At 45.2% G+C, this 25,680-nt stretch overlaps 1 long non-coding RNA gene across 1 annotated transcript in view; it reads left to right on the plus strand.

The window, feature by feature from the left end:
- Positions 1-25,438, plus strand: part of LOC131225482 (uncharacterized) — a 48,068-nt gene extending 22,630 nt beyond the window's left edge. The window contains exon 3 of the long non-coding RNA XR_009161367.1: positions 25,410-25,438. This is a non-coding gene — a long non-coding RNA (uncharacterized LOC131225482). The remainder of the gene's footprint in view (positions 1-25,409) is intronic.
- Positions 25,439-25,680: the final 242 nt, after the last annotated feature.

The raw sequence follows: 25,680 nt of genomic DNA on the forward strand, positions 1-25,680 counted from the left end.
AGCTAATCACAAGCCTCCACGTCATCATTTTAACCCTTACCTACCCCATATTTACTATAAAGTCATTGGAGAAGGCTATAAATAGCCCTCTCCTCTTCTCATTTCATCCATTCCCCAAGCCACTTCTCTCTTTAAGCCTAAAGAGAGTGAGAGACAAGGAGAGTGAGGAAGAGAGTGAAGGAAAGGGAATAAGCTCCCAAGCCTTCAAAGTTTTGATCTTTCAAGCCACCCCGTAACCCTTTCTCTTGACCTTTCCAACCCATCAAGTCTAGCCTAGATTGGTTATGATTTAGTCCATGTCTTAGCCCACTTAAAGATTAAGCCGAAGATCCATTCATTTTTACATACAAGCATTCATCATGACATCCATTCCCTTCTCAACCCCTGCTTCTCTAGATCTCTAGTGAACATATGCTCTGTCACCTGCCGTACACCGGATCTTGTCACATCAGAAATTCCTAGTGATCTAATCCGTTCTCTTATCTCTTTGTATAAGCATCATCACATCCGCCTTCTAGATATGCCATTGGATGTATGCTCTGTGGCTTGTCGAAATCTCGGATCTTGCTACATCAGAAACCCACGTGTGTGCCTAGTCTCATCTCGACCATAGCATCCTCCCTTGAGATTGTTTTACCATACTAAGTAGAGACCGTACATTTGTACGAGCAGAGAGGGTGCCTAACACCTTCCCTCTTTGTAAGCAAGGTCCCTTACCCAGAATCCCAGATTGTAAACCAGGAGTCAATCTAAGGTAGGAGAGTCTTTGTATTTCTCCAACCGTACATATTTCGCGGGTTCTACCCGACCGCGGGATTTTTAAGATTAATTGGCTAGTGGCGACTCTAATATTCACAAATTAGCCTACTCACCCCCACCATCAGAAACATAGCATTTAAATTAGCGTGGGTACTAATTTTCAGTGTCTATAGAATGACGACTTTGCTGGGGAAGTCTAGCTCATACTAGCTGAGACCCGACTCAAAAGTGTGTGGTATGCTAATGTCAAGGGACATTTATCACTGCATTCACGAAAAAAAATCTTTGGTTCACATTCTCTTGGGCATAGATTCGAACCATGACCACCTGATCCCGTGCGGCCATGACCTCTCAAGCTACCCATGAAGAAGAGCCGGTAGCTCAGCTAGCTCCCGAAACATCAGCACCCGCACCTACACCAACACCCGCACTACTACCACCAGTGGCTCCAACAGACCCACAGCCAATACAACCACGCAAAAGCTGCTACTTCGAACGATGCAAGAACTACTACTTCGCTTAGTGCCAAGTGCCACACCAAATACGCAGGCAACTCAGCCTAGTGTACAAAACAATTCACTCCCTCAAACCCCTTTTGCCTTTTCTCTCATTCCTCCAACAAATCTTGTTCTCCCTTTCCCAGAAGAGTCAGCATAAGATCAACAGCAACCAACAAACAGGAGCAACCCTCCCACACATCTCTACTGAATACATCACAATAATCAGGTTACAACACAAGTTCCTCCTAACGGGAACCACAGACAAGAACTGGTGGATGCCCACGAAGGGGGCCAGTTTCGAGTCCAATTCACTCTCCTTAACGGGAGTAACATTCCGGAATTGGCAGATACCCTAGGCGGGAGCCATTTTCGAACATCACACCCTTCTTTGAAAGGGAGTGGTGCTCAATTCCAGCTACCTCCCGCCACCGGGAGTCCATCATCTTTCCAACAAGCCCCCATTCTCGATCCATACGGAGAGGAAGCAGCACAAGCCCTACAGCAAGGGACAAGATATCCACAGCAAGGTAAATCAGAAATCGAGAAATTACGAGAGCAGTTGCAAATGGTGCAAAATCAACTCCAGAGACAGTAAGGAATGGACCACCCATCCACTAAATTCAGGGACCTTTGTCCCTTCCCAGATGCCTGAGTACCTCCAAACTTTGAGGTACCAAAATTCAAAAGGTATGACGGTAGTGGGTGCCCCACAGCACTCCTAAAAACATTTTGTGGAGAACTCAATGCGATAGCAGGGAATGATGGAGCCTTGATACGACTCTTCTAGAAGTCTCTTAAAGGTGACACTCTGGATTGGTACACCTCGCTGGACAGCCATCAAATCAGAACCAGGGAAAAGCTCTCTCAGGCATTCATTGACAGGTTCTCATACAACCTAAATATGGCTCCAAGAAGATCTGACCTAGCTGCCTTGAGACAAAAAAGTGACGAATCATTGTCAGCATATGGGGGATGATGGTGGGCCATGGCAGCCCGAATGAGAAACCTCATCGACGACGAGGAGCGGATATCTATAATCGTACATTCAGCAAATCCCAGCATTTCAGGATATCTAATCTCGTATCTATACATAAATTTCTCCCAACTCATCCGAGCTGGAGAACAAGTGAAAGCAGGGATCAGAGCCGGAACCATTTCCCCATGGCTACACCAGACCCCCACAATAAGAAGAAACAAAGTAGAGGGAAAACCCGCTGTATACGAGAATGGAAACGACACTACCCCCACGCAGCGCACTACAGAGGTTAATAACATCATCGCCAACACTCAAGGCAATCAATACACTCCACAACTAGAGCCACGGCAAGACAGGCAATATCAGCCACAGTCAAACAAACAGTACTAACCACAGCAAACCCAACATAGACATTAGGCATAGCCATATTAACAACAATCGCAACAGCCTAGGGGGAATACGTAAGGTCCATATAAGCAGGCGATGTTGGGAAGGAAGTTCACCCCTTTGGCACAAACATACAGTCAGGTTCTGACAATGTTAATGTAAAAGCAACTCTTGACACCACTCCAGCTACGACTTCCACCCAATCCCTTGCCACCCAGTTACAATGAAAATCAGTATTGTGCGTATCATCAGGCTCCTGGCCACCTAACGGACCGATGTTTCGCTTTGAAGCATGTGGTCGAAGATTTAATCGAAAGCCAGAAGATCGCCATCACCCTACAGGCCAACAATACAGCTCAGGCCAACATTCTCCAAAATCCCCTGCCATCGCATCAAGCAGGACCCAGTGCACCTAGTACCTCAACCGTCAACCATATTGAAGGAGGGCAACCCATATACTCCTCTTCACATCATTCCATATAAGCAATCATGCCCGATACAGTAAATCGGACATGGAGATACCAACAGGCGCCATCACCCAGGCCATAGGTATTCCTTGACGCAACACCCACAACACAGCCTCTCATATTCCTTGAAGCAGCACCAACAACTCAGCCTCTCATCTTGCAAGAGGCACCCCCAGCATCCGTCAGGTCATATCATCAACACCGTATTCCCCAAGGGGCACGTCCAGCCTCAAGTTCGGCAAACCCAGAAAGGTCAAGTTCTGAACCTGTCATTCTCCCAATAGGCCTCCGTGATCTAACCCCGCTAACTTTGCAAGGGGCACCCCTAGTTCAAGAACCAAGTTTCCTAAGGCTTCACCAATTGGCACATGCCTAGAGGATCCCTCCAGCACCTCAAAAGAGGGAGAAAATTTTCATTGTCAAAACTGGTTAAGACTTGGTAGCACCTCAAGAGAAACCATCAGGGCTCTCACAAATGATTCCCACCACAATCTCTCAGCATCAAGAACCAGTGATATATCTGGAAGGAAGAGCGGTTCCCTCCTATAACCGAAAGTAGTCCCATGGCATTACCTAGAATGTGTTGAAGTGGGTAATAGCGAGAGGTATTTCAGGAGAGATAACCATATCCCAAAAGAGACCCGGGGAATTCTGTCAGGAACCACTTGCAAAATCGACGCTGCTTATGACATAGCAGCCCAACTCAAATCCATTCCCGCTCAAATATCCATCTGGGAACTTCTGTGCACGTCGAGATCGCATAGAGAAATCTTTACGAAAACATTGAATGATGCTCATATCTCTCCTGACGTACATCCCGAAATGGTGGCAAATATGATTGGACACCACGAGCCATCACTTTCTCTGATGAGGAATTGCTACCTGAAGGTCGCAAACATGGGCGTTTGTTGAATATAATTGCCCGTCACAAGAAATTCAAGGTCCCACCCATGCTCATTGACAACGGATCCAGCCTTAACGTTTGCCCTTTAAGGACTGCCAAACGGTTAGGGATAGAACCATCTTCTTTCAGACCCAGTACCATGAGCGTTAGAGCCTTCGATAACTCTCAGAGACAGGTCGAGGCAGAAATTGACCTTGAATTGTAAATTGGACTAGACATGACCCTTATCACGTTTCAGGTCATTGACATTCCTGCCTCATTTAACCTTCTGTTGGGGCAGCCATGGCTCCATGTTGTTGGAGCCATCGCATGTACCCTCCATCAAAGGGTTAAATTCCCTACGGAAAATTGAATCATTACAGTATTGGCCCAGCCAGAAACCATCTTACTAGTGACGGTCAATATCCCAGAAACCGACATCCCAGTGATCGACATTCAGCATGCAGAGGGTGACATATCTTATCACAGCTTCGAATTCGAAAATGTGAATGTAATCGCCAATCCACGACCTCTCGTTGCTGAATATGTCATTCCCCCTACTGAGCGATTAGTCCTGAACTATCGTACCGAGTTCCATGAAAAAGGTATGTTGGTAAAGCCAGCACGTGCCAACGTGCAGAGACGGGGACTGAGATATCAGCCAACATCAGAAGATCAAGAAGAAAGACCCAAAAAGGGTTAATCGTTTAGGTGCACACCCATCAAATTCATCAAGGCTGGGACAGTTTGTGGAGACATGACGATTTCCCTTGAGAACCACCTTCAGCGACTCAAACTCTCAAAACATTCCAACCAGGAGTCCGTCTGGCCACCGATAAGGTGGGATAGGATCCTTAGGGCATCAAAAGCACATCTGACGCCAAGGGTAGAACCCTCAGACCACCACATGGGGCTAGGGGCATGGAAAAGGATCCAACCACAAAGGACCCAGAATCAGGGGTGTCCCTTGAAGGAGACGCAGGCAAGAACAGGGAGACACCCACCCCCACCCACAGTCAAGGGAACACATCCCCACCACCAGCTTAGCAGCATAAGGGGCAGAAGTAGCCCATCCACTGGATCGACAAAGGGAAGTGGCCTTCACTTGACTGGACGGATATCAAGATCCCATCACAAGATGAACCTGGAGAGTCGGAAGAGCTCCAAATGCTAGGCGAAGAAATTAAATCAGATTTCGACTCTGAGCCCAGCCTAGCAGACATCATGGTCATCAGGACAGATGACCCATAGGAACAAATAGGTTAGAACAGCAGAATCGAAAGGGGGAAAGAACCAAGCTGGTTAGTCATCCCCCTGATGATTGAATCAGCCGGTAGGCCAGACACGGATGCTGGTCCCCCAAAAAAGTGCTAATGTAAATAGTAGTTGGTACCTCGAACTAGGACAGGATCAATCATGGTTCGCAACACCGTCCTGTTCGGAACCCCATGGCGATACAAAAAAATCAGAAATTTTTTAAAACACAAAAACATCACATATGCCCAAAAAAAATTAAAAAAATCAAATATTCCTCAAAACCACAAAACATCAGAAAATTTTCAAAATACCAAAACAATAGAAAAACTTTCAAAAATCGTCGTGCCAAACTCCTCATATGCAATGCGGGAGTTTGAGGTTGACTCATATGATTTCAATCTAGAGTTGGACTTCAAACTCATGGGTTTGGATGAAGCCCTGGATGAAGGAAATGATGTTGCCGCTTGCGAATTCGAGGATTCTCTCGAAAAGTTCGAAACAAAGGCCAACATTGCAGCAGACGATTTCGAAATTGTGAACTTAGGGTTAGCGGAACTCCCCAGAGAAGTGCGCATTGGAAGTCGCTTTCCCCAGAATACAAGCAGAGGATGATGGAGTTCCTGAGACCAAGGTTATCCAACTTTGCTTTCTCTTATGAAGACATGCCAGGACTCGATGAAGATCTGGTAGTGCATCATTTGCCAACAAAGCCAGACATGAAGCCTATCAAGCAGAAACTATGGAGAATGAAGCCAGAATGGGCCCTTAAAGTCCACGATGAAGTCATCAAGTAATACAATACAGGATTCCTGGTAGTCTCCAACTACCCAGAATGGCTCGCAAATATCGTATCAGTTCCAAAGAAGGACAAAAAAGTCAGGATGTGCATAGACTTCAGGGACCTCAACAAAGCAAGCCCTAAAGATGACTTTCCTCTACCCCACATCGACACGCTGGTAGATAATACTGCAGGACACAAGATCTTCTCTTTCATGGATGTTTCTCCGGTTACAACCAGATCAAGATGGCTATCGAAGATCGAGAGAAGACTTCCTTCATCACACTGTGGGGAACTTTTTGCTATCGGGTCATGCCCTTCGGGTTAAAGAACGCGAGAGCTACATATCAGCGAGCCATGACTGCCTTATTTCATGACATGATAAACAAGGAAATGGAAGTCTACGTGGACAACATGATCATCAAGTCTTGCACAATTGAAGGACACTTCAAAGATCTTAAGAAGCTTTTCGACAAACTAAAAAAGTTCAAGCTCCGACTCAATCCGTAAAAATGTGTCTTCGGTACAACGGGAGGCAAGCTGTTAGGCTTCATTGTCAGCGAAGACGGTATTCTGGTGGATGAAACCAAGACTAAGGAAATCATCGAAATGCCACCGCCCAAGACTGAAAAAGAAATTCAGGGCTTCCTCGAGTGGATCCAGTATATCAGCCGATTCATCGCACAGCTCACCCCAGTCTGTGAGCCCATATTCAAGCTTCTGCAGAAGAACTCTCCAAAGGAATGGAATGAAGATTGTCAGGCGGCCTTCGACCAGATCAAAAAGTACCTGCTAAATCCTCCAGTGCTCATGCCACCTACTCTAGGTAGGCCATTACTGCTATATATCTCCGTCGCGGCAGAAGCAATCGAATGCGTTCTTGGCCAACACGATGCTAAAGGAAGAAAGGAGCAAGCGATCTACTATCTAAGTAGACGATTCACAAGCTATGAAGCTAAGTACTCTAGCTTAAAGAAAACATGCCTCACCCTAGTCTGGGCAACACATCAGATACGACAATAAATGATCGCTCACCCAATCCTTCTACTCGTTCGCATGGACCCTTTAAAGTACTTGTTTGAAAAACCAGCACTAACGGGCCGGATCACAAAATGGAAGCTACTACTTTCAGAATTTGACATCACATATGTTACCTAGAAAGCAATCAAGGGGCAAGCATTGGCTGATCACTTAGTCGCACATTCTCTTCCTGAAAACTAACCACTGAAGACCTTCTTCCCTGACGAAGCCATCCTCCAGATTGAGGAGGAAGAAGAAGGAAAGGCAGGAGAGTAGACACTCTTCTTTGATGGAGCCGCAAACTTGAAAGGAAGTGGAGTAGGAGCCATACTCTACTCTCCCGAAGACGTCCCAATTCCCATATCCAAGAGGCTGGCATTCCGATGCACTAACAACGTAGCTGAGTATGAGGCCTGCATCGCTGGTCTAAGAGAAGCCATAATCCTCAGTATAAAGAAGTTATGAGTCTTCAGAGACTCACAACTCATCATTAATTAGATAAATGGCGATTGGAAGACCAAAGATGAAAAGCTGATCCCATATCACGTCTACCTGGAAAATTTGACTGAAGAATTCGACGAGATCACATTCTCTTACATGCCCCGAGTCAAGAACCAATTTGCAGACGCTCTTGCTACCCTCCCCTCAATGTTGGAGATCCCAAAGGGAGCTGTTGAATGGGAACTCACCGTTGAACTCCAGAAGGAGCCCGCATTCTGTCTACAAATCGACGAAGCTGAACCTGCCCCGAATGATCGGCCATGGTACGCAGACATCAAGGAATACCTCGAACACCAGAAGTACCCGGAAGGAGCAACACCAGCTGATCGACGCACTATCAAACACTTATCAGCACAATTTGTAATAACCGGGGGCGTCCTCTACAAGCGATCCTTCAACAAAGTCCTGCTCCACTGTGTGGATGAGGTGGAAGTAGCACAAATCATGTCGGAAATCCACGAAGGACTATGTGGCCCACACATGAATGGACACATGATGGCGAAAAAGATCCTGTGACTTGGCTATTATTGGCTTATGGAGATAGATTGCTGCAAACACGTTAGGAAATGCTTCAAGTGTCAGGAGCACGCAAATCAGATCCATGCGCCTGCTTCCGAACTCTACAATCTGATAACACCATGGCCCTTCTCTATATGGGGGCTGGATATCATAGGCAAGGTCAGCCCCAAAGCTTTAAATGGGCACGAATACATCCTGGTGGCAGTAGATTACTTCACCAAATGGATAGAGGTAGCATCCTACACCACCATCGCAGCATCTCACGTGGTCAAGTTTATGAAAACAACATCATTAGCCACTATGGGGTCCCTCAGGCCATCATCATAGATAACAAAACTCCGTTCGTCAATAAAAGGATGGGCGATTTCCTCGACAAATTCAAAATTCAACACCATCGGTCAAGCCCTTACTGTCCCTAAATGAACGGTGGAGTAGAAGCCGCGAATAAGACCATCGTACGTATATTAGAGAAGATGGTGAAGACATATCTTGATTGGTCGGAGATGCTTCCTTATGTGCTTTGGGCTTATCGGACGTCTATACGGTCTGCTACAGGCGCAACTCCATATGAGCTCATATACGGAATGGAAGCAGTACTGCCAGTTGAAATCGAAATCCCATCACTGCGGATACTGCTGGAAAGTGAAGTCGAGGAAGGCGAGTGGTAACAAGCAAGATACGATCAACTGCACCTGGCAGATGAAAAACACATGTGGGCACTAAGCCACTCCCAATGTTATCAAAGAAGGATCGCTCGGGCCTATAACAAGAGGGTCCGCAAGAGAAGTTTTAAAGTCGATGACATAGTCATGAAGCGCATCCTACCGCCGCATTTGCCAGATCCCAGAGGAAATTTCAAACCTTCTTGGGACGAACCACTGATCATTCGGGAAGTACTCCCAGGAGGTGCTCTTCGGATCACCAGTCTGAGAGGAGAAGATCTTCCTGAGCCCATCAACGCCGAAAACGTGAAAATCTATCACGGGTAACCATACCTAACCCTGTCAATGATTACAATTGTCCATTACTTTCCCACCAAAAATAAAAAATAAGTATCCGCTATCTCCCATCAGAAACACCCGTCACCTCTCCCATAAAAAAAAAAAAAGAAAAAGAAGAGAAAACAAAAAGCACAAAAAAGAGAGAAAGAGGAAAAAGATAAAAAAGAGAAAAGAAAAAAAGAAAATCTTAAAAAGAAGAAAACAAGACCATCCCAAAGCTCCAAACAATCCCACCAAAAGTAGCTTATGATTGTGCTCAAAGATAAGGACAGGAAGGTAAGCAGTTGGCCAGCTATGAAGGAAATCTCTTCGTCTCTCCTAGTACTCCAAAAAAAAAAAAGAAAAAAAAAAGAAAAAAAAGAGAGAAAGCATACCAAAGCAAAAGGGCAAGGTGAAAACCCAAAAATGCGCCTTGAGTAAAAACAACGGGAATGCAGCGGACTTAGTGAAAACCTGAAAAGGCGCCAAGGGTAAGAAAGCACAGTGGTTAAGGGGCGGGTAAGATAAAAAACCCGGGACATAGTGAAAATCCGAAAGGATGCTATGAGCAAAAATGACGGGAAGAACCAGACGTAGTGAAAACTTGAAAGGGCGCTATGGGCAAAAATGACAAGAAATAGAAACAAAAAAAATAAAAGTGCAGGTACAGAGGAAGTCGAGGCAGCAAGCACCGCGACGAGATACAAGGAAAGATCAACTTTGGGTTAGTACTCCATCAAACTCTGCTCAAATCCACAGAATGCGATCCCGGACACCCTCTCAGGGAACCAAGACCCCAAGAACATAATCTAGACTACTACGCACAACTTGGGCTGAGCCCGAGATTCTAATCCCAATAATCCAAAGCACAAATCTAAGCACAAGCGAATATTAACAAATTTGGCACAAAACAAAAAATCTTTCATTCCTTTAAAGTCTTTTTTCAAGTACTCTTCTTTTCTTTCCTTTTTTTTTCAAAAAATAAAAATAAAAAATCCTTCATGCATGCAAAATAAGCAGTCAACTACAAAACAGGGATCACAGGTAAATTCCTATCTCTCATACAACGATAATATCTGCTTGAGCCTCTCTATCTCCATGCACAAGTAAAAGATTTCAACCCTATCCAGACGATGTGCTGCGATCATACCCTCATCATACTGTCGCCCCATTGCCAGTCGACGAGCTATATCCTCACATGTGTGACGAAGGATAGCAATCTCAGAGATCAGGTGACCATGTGTGGCAAGTAAGAAGGATGGATCAATGAGAGGTCGCTCCTTAAAGGCCTCGAACGAATCGACAACACATGAAGAGGATGAAGCAGTATCACCCACCATATCCTGATCAGCAGCCTCATTCGCTAAATGCCAGCCTGGAACCTGACAATAAAGTGACTGCTTTGCCACCCATCGCTGGTACAACACTGTGGCCAAAGGAGGTGCCCAAGACTCGAGCCCCAGAATTGTCGCATCCAAAGATCCCTGCTAGGAAATCCAAAATCGCCTGTACAGAGCAGTCAAATCGGAAGGAAAAGAAGCATGCCCAAATCCAGAAAAGGCAAACTCTAGAATATCCTGCCAGAAACCAAACTGTCGAAGGAATCGCACAGGATGGTAGGAGCAGTACTCCCGAAGACCTAGCAACAGCAAGGGAGTGCGAACCGCACTACAAATCAACGGTGAGTGACAAAGCCAGGGAGCCTCCCAGCGAATCTCCCACCCTCATAACTGAGAAAGCATACAGCGATATAGCGACTCAGTGGCCTCAGCACCAAGGGGAAGGCCATCAAGTAACAAGCACAACACATCACATGACAGGAATGGAGCCATATAAGCAGAGAGGTCATATAAAGATGCTCCCACAACCACACCTAAAAATATAAGTCAAACTCAAGTTGCAAACAGAAAACAAAGGAAAGGATCAGAGCAAAGAGCACCTGAAGGATTGAACAGCAGCCCCGGAGGATACGGGTGCGTCCAAGTGAGCATTTGGTCAGTCCTAAAAAGAGCTCCACCAGCACCACAAATATGATGCTCCTACGATACAGGACACGGCGGAGTACATCCAACAAAACCATCAATGATGTCTGCCTCCATCCAGAGAAAAGTAGCTCGGCCAAGACATAGAATATCAGTGCATTCAAGTACTGAAACTCGCGATCCGACCCAGGACCTCCTCGGGAGGTAGAACAACGATCATACAAAAGCTCTAGTGAAATCTCACTAGCTTTACCCTCTCCAATAGGAAGAGCAACAAGAAATCCAAACCAAGAATCAGATCAGTAGAACGAACCGACTCAGACAAAAGGACATAAGGCTCCCGGGTGAGAGGGAGACCAGACAAGCACGCGAACTCCTCTAACGATGGGCCTAGCTCCAGATCATTGAAAGAAAATAGGTTTAGCGCTGGAACCCAATCATACGAAGCTGCACTCAATAGTCGTCAGTCTAGGTAAACTCGATGAAAATGGAGAACTTCTCTGAAGCCTAAAGAGCCCAACTCAAAAATCTCAGATTCGGTCAACCTCTCGAGCTAGATATGTAACCGCTCAGAATAGGTACAATGTGGTTGCAATCGGCAAGTCCGAATAGGTACACCCTCAACAATCTAGAACCCAGGATCTGCAGGAGAATCATCAAAGAAGGGCATTCCCTCGTCCAGTAGGTCAATCTCATGATGATTGAAAAAGCTTGACTCCCCCATCGCATCTCGCAGAGTATCCTGAAAAGCTACAACAGATGGGCCCGAGCCGCCAACGATTGCCACATCAGGAGTAGTCTGAAATGAACAAGCCGTAGGAGCTGCAACGCTTAGAGTATCCCAGTAACTGACAGGATCTGTACCCTAGATCCTGACAGTAGCTGACTGTCCCATCACTGCCTCGAAATTTGCACTAAAGATCTGACTCAGGTCATCCACAAGAAGTCCATCACCTGTCAGATTTAAGCCATTCAAACCGCTAAGATGAGACTCGCCACCCATCCAAGCCTGATCCATCACATCCGCACCACCCATCATCATCATACTATCATCCATTCCATCCATAACCATCCCATCATCAATCAAGCCATCCGGCACCATTCTCACACCATCCTCACCATCAAGCCCATCTATCCCCACCATGCTAACATCCACAAACCCTGATGGTCCATTTGATATAGACCCATCAAATCTATCCAATCCATCTAATCCATCCAATCCAATCTCATATCCACCATTGATGGAAGAGGATCCAAGCCATAAATAGCATTCACCTCTTCAAAAGAGCCCATTACTCCTCCATCTACCTCCATCAAGCCATCCATAAATGGATCTTCTCCACCATTTATGAGACCACCAACCCCTCCACCATTTATGGATCCACCAAACCCATCATCATGATCAACCATAATAGCTCTAAAAAAGGAGAAGGGAAAGACAAAAGAAAGAAGAGGACAAAGAAGAGAGGACAAAAGAGAAAGGGGCAAAAGGAGATGATCAGACGACCTAGGCAAAAGGAATAAACAGAAAGGGACAGGAAGGAATGAACAGAGAAGAAGGGTACTCGCTGGAAGAAAAGATGAACAGAGGCAGTAATCCGATTACCGCCCGCGGTACTCCAAGAACCGTTGTCAAATCTGACATTTTCGCATCGATGCAACACTGACAGAGCAGAACGGGAAGAAAAAAGTCAGCGGCGGTAGTCCGACTACCACCCGGGCCCACTTTCGGGGGAAATCTAGGCAGTGTCCACCTCAGAAGGTCTGGACCGTAAAATGTACATCCAAATGATCAAATGGGATTGCAAAAATGACCCAATAAAGTAACATCGAACAACTGAAGTTTCATATAAAAGGAAAATTACACAGTCAATGGTACATGATAGAACTAATCGTCATCAGGGAGATAAGCGTCCGTGTCCTTACAATGAAAATGGGGCCCTAAAATCCCTCCTCCAGCAAAATGCGCATCGCCACCCAGAGCGTAGCCAGACTGCAAAATCGGACCAATGTCATACTGCTCACACCAGGAGCTGTACTCTCTATCTGGGTCAACAAAAGTGCTGACATCAAAACCCTTCAGGGCAGCGGTCAACTCCCGCTCGGGTACCGACCTCGAATCAGAAGGACTAAATGGTGGACTAAGTGGGACCAATGGGCTGCCGGTCAACTGCCAAAAGAGCCTCTCTCCCAGGTACCATTTCATCACACGAGGGTCCTCCAGAATACGGTGTCGCCGTGAGGCCTGAAAAGCCTCCTGAGCTCCGGGAGTAAGCACCGCATTCGATTGGAGATACGGCCTAGTGTGAAACTGTAAAAATGAGAGAAGTCAAGGACCGAAAGATAAGCAGAAAGTTATACATGGGCAATACAGGGCAAGACCAATCATTACATTATCAGGAACAAGGGCATCGATGTTCGACCTCTAGGCGAGATCAGAAAATAGGCATGTGCGACTACGATTATCCTTGTACCACAGCATTATGCGAGGAAAGGGAGGCTAATTACCGATCAAGGTGGGTGCTAAATGGGGAAAATGATTGAAAAAGTAGACCTACGTAAAATTGTGATCAGAAAAAGGCACACTAGATCATCCCCAAAGAAAATGGTGCAGAAGGGACAACAAGAAAGTACCTCGATGACAGGATAAAAGCTAGTCAGAGATCGGCTGATACAGCGGCTGGCCTTGTCCAGCCCTTCGTACAAATGGGCCAAGAGGGCCGCATTCCAGTTGTATAACGTGGGAAAGGTGATATCTGCCACGAGTGACAACAGACGGGAACTCACAAGCTCATTCCCGTGGCAGAAAATCATCGCTCCCATGGTGTACAAAATCAGGGCTCGAGCCTTCATCACAATCGCGACTTCAGTTTCAGGGTTGCGTTGAGCAAAATTCGAAGATAGCTAAAGCAACTTGAATTGATGACCAAAAAAATCTGTGGCATCTGGCATCATCCTTAACAGTTCCATCCAGTCATCCTCGGAAGGTACCGGGAGATCATCCTCAAAAGGGACAGATCCCCCATCATATCGGAGACCCAGCTGCATGTATATGTCATAAGGAGTGATCCCCCACTCCCCAAAAGGTAACTTGAAGGTGTGAGTCTCAGGGTACCACCGCTCGGTCAAGGCAGATAAAAGGGACATGTTCGTCTTGCTCAGACGAACTCGAAATAGGTGGGCGAATGGAGTGCGATCCAACACTTCAAAGAATAGAGGCTGCGGATCATGAAACCAATTAAGCCAGTGCGTCTTAACCCCACGCCCTCTGAGAATCGCAGGCGCACCGCCCTCCCGGGCTATATCAGATAGGTGCCGACCCTCTCACGGCACATAGCACAGATCAGTGAACTAGCGAGAAGGACCAGCCTCATTCCTACCCCGACGTGGCATACTGCACAAACAAGGCCCACAGGTAAGTATCCTTCTCACCATAAAAAAGCAATGGGCTCCAGTCACAAGGCCCAGGCCCATTTGTAAGCCCATTTCAAGACCTATTCCAAGGCTCATTTTTAAAAAAGTAAAGGCCCAAGCCCATTTCAAAAGGCCCACTTCATAAAGCCCATTTTAAAAAGGCCCACTTCACAAAGCCCATTTCAAAAGGCCCACTTCCCAAGGCCCATTTTCAAAAGCCCATTTTCCAAGATCCATTTCCAAGGCCCGTTTTCAAAAATCATCATCCACACCTACAAGTCCATAACAAATCCATGTATTTGGCCACACCAAGATCATGATGTGAGGTCCACTTAAAAAACCCCATCCATCCATCGTCGACCATAATGACCAATCATCAAGATCCAAGCCGTAAAAAGCTCTCAAGTAGGCCCCAAAACATCCATCCAACAGTCCAAATCATCCAAAGTAAAATGAAAATAAAAAAATAATAATAATGATAAATAAAATAAAACAAAAGAGAGGAAAAAATAAATAAACAAATTTCAAATAAAAGGGTGGGGCTCTTTTCTTATCACACCCCACTCTAACATACAAAATATGCAATAAAAAATTCAACCAACAATTTGGCCCAAAACAGAAAACCCAACAAGATTCAACAGTTGAGATCTAATCAAGATGGATCAACGGCCCAGATCACGGCCCTCCCAAAGTCCAAGAGAAGATCCAAGCCCATCAAAAACTCCTCCAAACAAAGAGAAATGGTGATCCAGCAAAATCCAAACAAAACTCCTCAAATGAATGATCAAATCACCTGAAAATGAGGGAGGACAAGAGAAAAACAAGCCAAAAATTAACAAAAAACCACCACTAAGGAGCTTCCAGGGACCACAATGTGGTCCCTAGACGTCCAGGGGCTGATTTCAAATAGGGGAAGAGGAGCCACCGTCCGGACCGATGCACGTCATGGACCAGCGGTTTGTCTGATGGACCGGCGGTAGCCGAACTACCGCCAGCGGTAGTCTGACTGCTGCCACCGACCATCAGCTGCATGGGACAGCATGCTGTCCCCCATGGTGTGATGTGTTGACTGGTCCTTCCTTTGGACTGCTGGATAAAAACAAAAAAAAAATTAATTAAAAAATATAAAATATATAAAAAAAATAAATAAAAATGAAAAGAGCAAAGATTCTCTTTTCCATTCCCAAAATATTGCGAGAAATTCAAAATCTCCCGATAAATTAAGAATACACCACTCCAAAATTGCTGAAAAATGTGAAAATGCAAAATATATAATAATAATAATAATAATAATAATAATAACAAGAATAAATATAATTAAAAAAAACAAGATCCCCAGGGAGACTAGCTCTATGGAAGATGACTCTTCGAAAATACCAAAATATATGTGTGTGTGTGTGTAATCACTAAGTCCCATTAATTTATTAGTGGAGGCCATCTGACTTTACTACAATAAAAATCAGACGATGATGCCCTCCCGCGAGATCGGACGGATGTTTTAACAATCTCAAAAATACCTCAAATAAAAGCCGTTAGCCCCGCCAGCTCATTAGTGGAGGCAACGCGACTGTTTACTTGTACAATAAAAATCGGACGACGACGCCCTCTCGCTAGATCGGACGGATGTTTCAAAAATCCCAAAAATACCTCAAATAAAAGCCGTGAGCCTCGCTAGCTCATCAGTGGAGGCAACGCGACTATTTACTTGTACAATAAAAATCGGACGACAATGCCCTCCCACGAGATCAGACCGATGTTTCAAAAATTCTAAAAATACCTCAAAAATTCCAGCTCATCAGTGGAGGCAACGCGACTGTTTACTTGTACAATAAAAATCAGATGGTGATACCCTCTTGCGAGATTGAACGGATGTTTCAAAAATCCCAAAAATACCTCAAATAAAAGTCGTTAGCCCCACTAGCTCATCAGTGGAGGCAACGCGACTGTTTACTTATACAATAAAAATCGGATGACGACGCCCTCTCACAAGATCGGACGGATGTTTCAAAAATCTCAAAAATATCTCAAATAAAAGTCGTTAGCCCCGCCAGCTCATCAGTGGAGGTAACGTGACTGTTTACTTGTACAATAAAAACTGAACAACGACGCCCTCCCGCGAGATCGGACAGATGTTTTAAAAATCCAAAAACATCTTCAAATAAAATCTCCAAGGAATCTAGTTTCAAAGAGATTAGATTTCAAAAACTTTTAAAAAAGGCACGCGGTGCACAGTAAACTGAGGAATCTTCCATATTCTCCAGTTGCGGTCAGTGCAAATAACTAAATAAGATTCGATCTCTCCTGGTTTCCCCAGAAGATGATCGAATCCGTACATGATACATGTACGATTGGCCCGATCTCTATATCTGGATAGTCGTACGAATGCTAGTAAAAGTAAGTGGATCTATCTCTGGAAAGAATAATCATACTCAAAGTGACAACAATCCGTTGTAACCAAAGTATCAGAATCAGCAGACTGTATGACAAAGGAATACTTGCACATACCTAGTTCGGGATGTTCAGAAAATTTAATTGAGTCCAAGTCGGCGTAGTGAGTTCCCCATAAGGCCGCACCAACACGCAGGGCAGTTAACCACTTTGACAATTAAACAGACCGAATACTCCCATGGTGATTATTTAGCAAAGGAAATGACAGACCAAACAGTATGGAAATCCTCGTAAAGCCGCACCAACGAGCAGAGGCCCTTACTGTAAGACCTGTATCCTAGCGCGTCCGTTCCGTAGGCTTTCGCGGTCCTCCCGGTCGAATTTCAGCAACCCACGATGCGTAAATAGCAGTGGCGCGCGATCCTGAGTTATATCCCATATTTTAGAGTCGGTTCGACCTGAGACTTGTACCTTAGCCACTGCGCCGTCTCCGTGGTTCTGATGTCTCGTCTCACGTGCCGAGGTGATACCCAGGCCAGAAGATGTGGGCCCACGTTCAGTTTGAGAAAAATACCGCGCTATTGCAAAATCCAAGAGAACATCACATCAAATCCCATCAATCTCATCAATCAATTACACATCACCTCACATGTCAAAGTACAACCCCATCCCCAAGCAACCCCCAAAGTCAAACTCTCTCTTACACAAAGTACACCCACTACATCACTCACCCATCTCTCTCTTTCAACCTCTCTCTCTCATCTCTCTCTCCCTCATTTTCTCCAAGCAACCGTCCATGGCTTTCATGGGAGAGAAATTAGTATGGCCCACCTTCCTACCTGACATCTCCACCATCCAAGTCCGATCTCAACCGTTGAAGTCCACCCATTTGAGCTCTAGCCTGCATTGGCGGAAGAATGAAGAAGAGATCTAACAGTGGGTGCTTTTCTCTCTTGCTCTCTCTTTCTCTCTCTCTCCCTTCCCTGTTTGTGGCCCACCTGATATATGAGTTTATCGACGCTGTCCGCAAGTGGGACAGCCTTACCGTCCATCAAGTAGGGCCCTCCCTACTGATTGTCCAGCGGCACCATTGCTGCTCATTTTTAGGGCAGGCCCTGAATGATGGGAAATCACAAATCTTTGCTCGATTTTTGGAGTGGAGCACTGACATGGACCCTACCTTGATGTATGTGTTCTATATCCTCAGTTGTCCATATGCACGGCCCAAATCCAATGATTTGTGGGCTGCACCGTAATAGCAACCACAGGACCGTCCACCTGTTTGGACGAGCCTGTTTACAAGAGAAACATAAATGTCAGCTTGACCTGTGGGCCCCACCATGATCTATGTGTGGTGTCCACACCGTCCCATGGTTGGACGTAGGACCCACATGGTACAGGTGTCTTACCCAAGCCATCCACTCAGGACACTGAGCACCGAATCGCTGTAGCCTAAAAAAAAAAGAAAAAAAAGAAAGAAAGAAAAGAACTAATATAATAATAATAATACATATTATGTGGTGGGCCCCACGTGGGACCCACCTGCTTTGAAGTACATCAGTTGGTGTACATCTACACCAGCTATATGGCTGTCGTTCGTACGCTGCAAGTCCTACGGGTCTGATTGGAGGTATGTGTGGGTCAGATCTGCACCGTCCAGTACTCTGGACGGTGGGACCCCACCCCTGATGCATGTAATGTGTATCCACCCCGCCTGTCCATTGATTTGGATGATGGGGCCCACCTTGCACATGTGACACATGTGAGGTGGGAACCACCTTAATGTAGTGTTTTAAATTCACACCGTCCATCCTGGGCATCCAGAGACCCTCTGGATGCTGCATCCTGCATGCCCTATATGTATATATATATATATATATATATATATATATATATATATATATATATATATATATATATATATATATATATATATATATCTGGTGGGCCACATGTGTGGACCCACCTTAATGTCTGTATTTTCTATCTGGGTCGTCCATTTACTGGACGACCATCAGCTAATAGCTGCTGCTTCTTGCCACCAAGCCCTTGGGCCTCTGCATGAGGTGTATATTGCACCGTTCATTGGGGCTACCTTGATGTTTGTGGTCTATCTAGACCGTCCGTACATGGGCCCACGTGATGTACATGTTTTCTCCAGACTGTCCAAACAGTGGGGCTACCCAACATGATGTATGTGTTTATATTAACGCTGTCCTTCCAACCGTCGCTGGACTAGATAGATCATATAATATATGTTCATATATTAAATAATATTATATATATTGGTGTATGGTGGGCTGCATGCGGGACCCACCTTAATGCAATTTTTATATATCTGCACTACACCATCCAACAGATTGCTGGATGGTGGCTGCACCTTGGTGTATTCACTTGATCCACACCGTCCGCTGGATTGGTACGGTAGGTCCCACCTTAGCTGTATATATCGTATACACCACCCATCCATTTTAACGTGGCCCACCTTAATGTATTCTTATATCTTCATCGTCCAGCCATTTGAAGAGCCTGCCTTAAGTCTTGAGACAAAAAAAAATGAGGCAGATCGGTATGCCAGGTGGACCACACTGCAGAAACAATGGAGATTGTACGTCCACCATTGAAACCTTTTTTTTGGGGTCACAAAAGTTTTGTATCAGTATGATATTTGTTTTTCCATCCAACTTGGGTCTTTGTGACCGTATAATCTGGTTGAACGAAAAATAAAATGGTGGGCCCCACGAATTTAAACGGTGAAAATCAGTATCTCCACTGTTATTGTGGTATGGCCCAGATGATCCTTCTATGGGATTTATTTTTGGTAATGCTCTAAAATGACCTTTAATTGATGTGTGGGCCCCACCTTGATGTGATGTATGTTGTGCCCATTTGAGAGCCCCTTTTGATATATTTGAGGCCCACGTGATGTGGCCGATTTGATATATTTATAGTCCACGTGATGCGGCCTAATTTGATGTATTTGAGGCCCACATGATGTGGCCTGATTTGATGTATTTGAGGCCCATATGATGCGGCCTACCTGATGTATGAGAGGCCCGTGGATGTGACTCATCGTGATGTGTATTAGAGGGGGAGCCCTCTATATGTTTGATCTTATGTGGGCTGCCCTTTAGGGGTAATGTTGGTTGAATGTCCACATTGGTAGGTAATGATGGTTAGATGTCCTCATTGTGACCTTCCCTTGGGCCTTGTTAAGCCCATTTTTACTGATTTCAATTGTCATGGCCGATTGCCGATTCCGATTGATGTGACCGATTTGCCGATTTTGATTATCGATCGATCCCGATTGTCTTAACCAATTTACTGATTCCAATTGTCATGGCCGATTGCCGATTTCGATTGATGTGACCGATTTACCGATTCCAATTGTCGTGACCGACTTGCCGATTCTGATTATCGATCAATCCCGATTGTCGTGACCGATTTACCAATTTTTTATCGTCGTGGCCGATTGTCGATTTCGATTGACGTGACCGATTTACCGATTTCGATTTCGTGGCCAATTGTTAATTTTGATCAACGGGACTGATTTGCCGACTCTGATTATCGATTGATCCCGATTGTCGTGACCGATTTACCGATTCCGATTGTCATGGCCGATTGTCAATTTCGATTGACGTGACCGATTTACCGATTCCGATTGTCGTGGTTGATTGTCGATTTTGATTGACAGGACTAATTTGCAAACTCTGATAATCGATCGATCCCGATTGTCGTGACCGATTTACCGATTCCGATTATTATGGCCGATTGTCGATTTCGATTGATGTGACCGATTTACCGATTCCGATTGTCGATTTCGATTGACGGGACTGATTTGCCAACTCTAATTATCGATCGATCCCGATTGTCATGACTGATTTACCGATTCCGATTGTCATGGCCAATTGTCGATTTCGATTGATGTGACCGATTTACCGATTTCGATTGTCGTGACCGATTTACCGATTCCGATTGTCGTGGCCAATTGTCGATTTCGATTGACGTGACCAATTTACCGATTTCGATTGTCATGGCCGATTGTCGATTTCGATTGACGAGACTGATTTGCCGACTCTAATTATCGACCGATCCCAATTGTCGTGACCGACTTGCCGATTCTGATTATCGTCGATCCCGACTGCCGTGACCGATTTACCGATTTGGATTGTTGTGACCGATTGTCGATTTCGATTGACGTGACCGATTTACCAATTCCGATTATCGTGGCCGATTGTTGAGACCTATATGATTACACGCGACCCGCAATTGAGGCCCATTGTGATGTATTCATGGCCCATGGGCAAGGCCCATTGTGATGTAATCATGGCCTATGGGCAAGGCCCATTGTGATATGTATTAGGCCCAGAAGCTGGGTTCGCTTGTTGTGTATATGTGGCCCTTGAGTAAGGCCCATTGAGTTGTATATTAGGACTTTGTGCGAGGCCGTGGGCCCATTATATGTTTGGCTCTATGTGGCCATCCCTTGAGGGCTATGTTGGTTATGTCCACATTGTCGAGGCTGATTGTTGATGCCGGTTATTGATATCGATTATAAGTATGTGACAGCATAACATCATAATACATGCCCATACGCATCATCTGCATACTTGTTATGAGATGTAATTGACCATTACATATGCCATAGGGCAGGTTGTTCATGGGGCTCCCTGATAGGCCGAGTTGCCCCACATGAGAGCACGACATGCGTAGGATTGATGTATGATTAGACTGTGTGAGTCATGCATCTCGCATTTGTGTGACATGACCACCGTACGCCCTAGCGACATCAGGGTCATAGCCTCCACAGGTATTTCGTGGATGGCCAGATGGGACACCGGAAATCTATTCTACATGGGGTGCTATAAATATCCTTGGGTGAAAGTCCCTAAACCCTCTTAGTTCTAGAGGTTGCTCCAACGTCTAGACAGAGTGGATGCATGAGCGTATGAGGGCCACATACCGTTAGGCCGCGTCTCCCACTGTATCGTGGTCAGTTGGAAGGGGGTACGGCCTTACCTGCCCGAGAGGAGGGGGCAATGTTAGGCTGAGTTTGATCAGCTCGAGGAATGGGTCCGCTATCGACGAACCGAGCCCGATATTAGCAGGTGGATAGTGAGGTCTCTTCCACTCACCTTGTTACGCGCGATGGGGCGGCAATCTGGTTTGGAGTGTAATAGACCCCGGTGATTTCCTAGAGAGGAACTGTACTGATATGTGGACTTATTAAGTAGGAATTGCATACTCATATATTCGTTTCATTCACTATCCACTCGGGCTGGTGGTGCGCAACTAATTGTTGTGTACCTTCGCATGGCCGGAATTTTGATTGGGCGTGCGACTAACCTGAGATCAGGAGTTTACCACCTTGAGGCTGACTATCCAAAATTAGGTATGAGACTAGTTTGGATAGAAGTCCCTTATGATGGACCCCATAGCTTGCGATACTACGTACTATCATCCCGACTTCACACTCCAGCATGGTCATTCCATTCGCACCGCATATTGCATTACATTCGCGGCATATGGCATTTTGGGTTACCGTGTTCTGCATTTATATGGTTTAGATATGACATCTGGTATTTGACTCTATATTGTTCCTCATTTGTATAGTTGATCTGTATTACGTATTCTGATATTGCTTGACTCATGGACTTGTCAGTATTTTTGCTTACTCTGATAGTATATGATTCATGACCTTGTGCCTATTTCGACATTGTATGATTATGACATTGCGTTGAACACTTGGTACTTACCTTGTGCACATACTTACACCACCCTCTAAGCTTTCTATAAGCTTATGCACGATAGATGCGTGTAGGTGATGTTAGGTTGCAGCAAAGTCAAGCTTGGAGCGTGCAGCGATCTTCTGGGGCTTGATTTTCGATTTATGTATTTCCCTTTCAGCATTGTACTCAAATGATTATATTAGTGGATATGTGATGATGATGTTACCTTTGTGAATTGAGTAATCTTGGTTATGCTTATTATGAGTTAAATGTACATTGAAAAATCCTCCTTGTATGATCTTAGGATCAGAATCTAGCGTATGGACGCTAGGAGCTGAGAATGGGGTACTACGGAGGCTGTCGGCACCGGATTTGGCGATCGGGATTCCAGTGAATCCGATTTCTGAGTTTAGGGCGTGACACTTACTTTTCAGACTCACCCTCCAATGCTATTAATAGTCTGACATGAAAAGGTTGTGATTAGTGACCCGTAAAGCTACAACGAATGCGCAGGGGACAATCACAACATTTTCCTCAACCCTCATAACATGTGCAAGTAATCTCTTTTTCAAACAGTCGACTGACAATGATACAATGGCAGGCAACAGATTCGAATCACTATCCTTTCTGACCAGAAGGGTGGGGTGTCCACTTGCTTTGACCTTCGGTTGCTCGCAACCTCGACCAAAGAGGGGCATCTGTAGACACCCCACCCAGGCTAACCTCTTAAGAAGGCTAAGACAGTTCAGGAACCATGATCATATCTTGAACCAAACCCTAATCTCGGCCTAAACCTAACCTTGACCGAAAAGTCTCCAACTTCCAGACCGAGACCCAAAACCTTGATCTAAACCGTTCAATCCATATACAGCCCCCATCTTTACCCTATACCCTAATTAGGACCCCTTTACCCAAACCTAAGCCCACCTATCTGAGCTGTAAAACCCTAAAAGAGGACCCCCAAGCGAACCAACACAGTGAACAAAGCCCGCACGCTCGAGCCCGGCCCGAGCGAGGCCCGGGCGGTAGTCTGACTACCGCCGGTGGTACTCCGACTACCGCCGGCGGTACTCCGAGTACCATCGCTTACGGCTCGCATGTGGACAGTTGTCCCAGCATTCAAAAGTCAACTTTTCCCTGGATTTACCCCCTCCATCTTCACTATTTACTATTTTACCAACCTCAAGAGCCAATGGGAGCACGCCACATGGCGCTCCTCTCTCCCTAACCAATCACAAGCCTCCACATCATCATTTTAACCCTTACCTACCCTATATTTACTATAAAGCCATTGGAGAAGGCTATAAATAGCCCTCTCCTCATCTCATTTCATCCATCCCCAACAAGTCACTTCTCCCTTTAAGCCCAAAGAGAGTGAGAGAAAAGGAGAGTGAAGGAAAGGGAAGGAGCTCCCAAGCCTTCAAAGTTCTGATCTTTCAAACCACCCCCTAACCCTTCCTTTTGACCTTTCCAACCCATTAAGTCTATCCTAGATTGGTTATAATTCAGTCCATGTCTTAGCCCACTTAAAGATCAAGCCAAAGATCTATTCATTTTTGCATATAAGCATTTATCATAACATCCATTCCCTTCTCAACCCCCCTGCTTCTCTAGATCTCTAGTGAACATATGCTTTGTGACCTGCCACACACCGGATCCTATTACATTAGAAATTCATAGTGATCTAGTCCGTTCTCTCACCTCTTTGCATAAGCATCATCACATCCACCTTCTAAATACGCCGTTGGATGTATGCTCTGTGGCTTGTCGAAATCTTAGATCTTGTTACATCAGAAACCCACGTGTGTGCGTAGTCTCATCTCGACCACAGCATCCTCCCTTGAGATTATTTTACCACACTAAGTAGAGACCGTACATTTGTATGAGCAAAGAGGGTGCCTAACACCTTCCCTCTTTGTAATCGAGGTCCCTTACCTGGAATCCCGGATCGCAGACCAGGAGTCAATCTAAGGTAGGAGAGTCTTCGGATTTCTCCAACCGTACATATTCCGCGAGTTCTAGCAGACCGCGGGATTTTTAAGATTAATTGGCTAGTGACGACTCCAACATTCATAAATCAGCCTACTCACCCCCACCACCAGAAACATAACATTTAAATCAGCATGGGCACCAATTTTCAGTGTCTACAGTCTTTTATCACATGGTTTTGATACTTGCCCTATGTGGCTTATTTTGATATCTGCCTATGTGACTTGTTTCGATATCACCCTATGTGGCTTTATTTTGGTATTTTTCCTATATGGGTTTGATGTTTTTTATGGTGCAACCATGCAATGGTAAGCCTCATATATTATAATATGATTGGCCACTAGTCGATAAGTTTCCATTAAACATCCTAAGGTGGTAGTCTCATGAGCTGGGGATGGTGGTATGGGACCTATGCCCGAGCTGTCAGCGTACACTAGTGACGAGCCCCCGTAGTGACCTTGAGCTTACCTAAATTGGCTGATTGTAACTGGACTAATAACGGTTTGACTAATCATGCATCCATTGCATATTGACAATGACAGGTGACTAATTCTGGATGTTGTAGCACATGCCCTTAGGATCATCGGTGTATCGTTTCGCTAGCTCCCAGACCACTGACTATCGACCCCTATTTCGACTGGATGATTTTTTCAGATCGATGATTTTCCCAGACCGCCGACTATCGAGCCCAAATTCCGCACGGATGAGCATCCCTGGGGCGATGTGCATTCATGCATCCATGCATTTAAAAAGATTGCATCATGTGTTTTTTTTTTGCCTTGTTGTTTTATAACTATGCTTACCTAATGCGGCGGTGTATAATCTTAAGGGGAATTCACATTGAGTTGGCCACTTATCTATCAAATATACAACCGTACAGGTAGCACAGGTGGCTTAAGTGATATGCAGAAGAGCTGTCTTGGTGGTCAAGGATGCAAGGCTGTATTGCCAAGAGAAGCTGCGCGATCTTGCAGCTCCAATTTATATGCACTTTATTATCTCTCTTATATAAGTTTTGTAATTCTTGTATTCATACTTGTGGAGACATTGGTTTGTATAAATTATTATGAGCAACCTCTTGTACATCCTAAATGTAAATGTAAATTTTTCCTTGATGCTGACTTGTTCATTTTACGCTTATCTGCTAACTT

Source organism: Magnolia sinica, chromosome 14 (genome assembly GCF_029962835.1).
Source record: "Magnolia sinica isolate HGM2019 chromosome 14, MsV1, whole genome shotgun sequence".
NCBI lineage: Eukaryota > Viridiplantae > Streptophyta > Magnoliopsida > Magnoliales > Magnoliaceae > Magnolia > Magnolia sinica.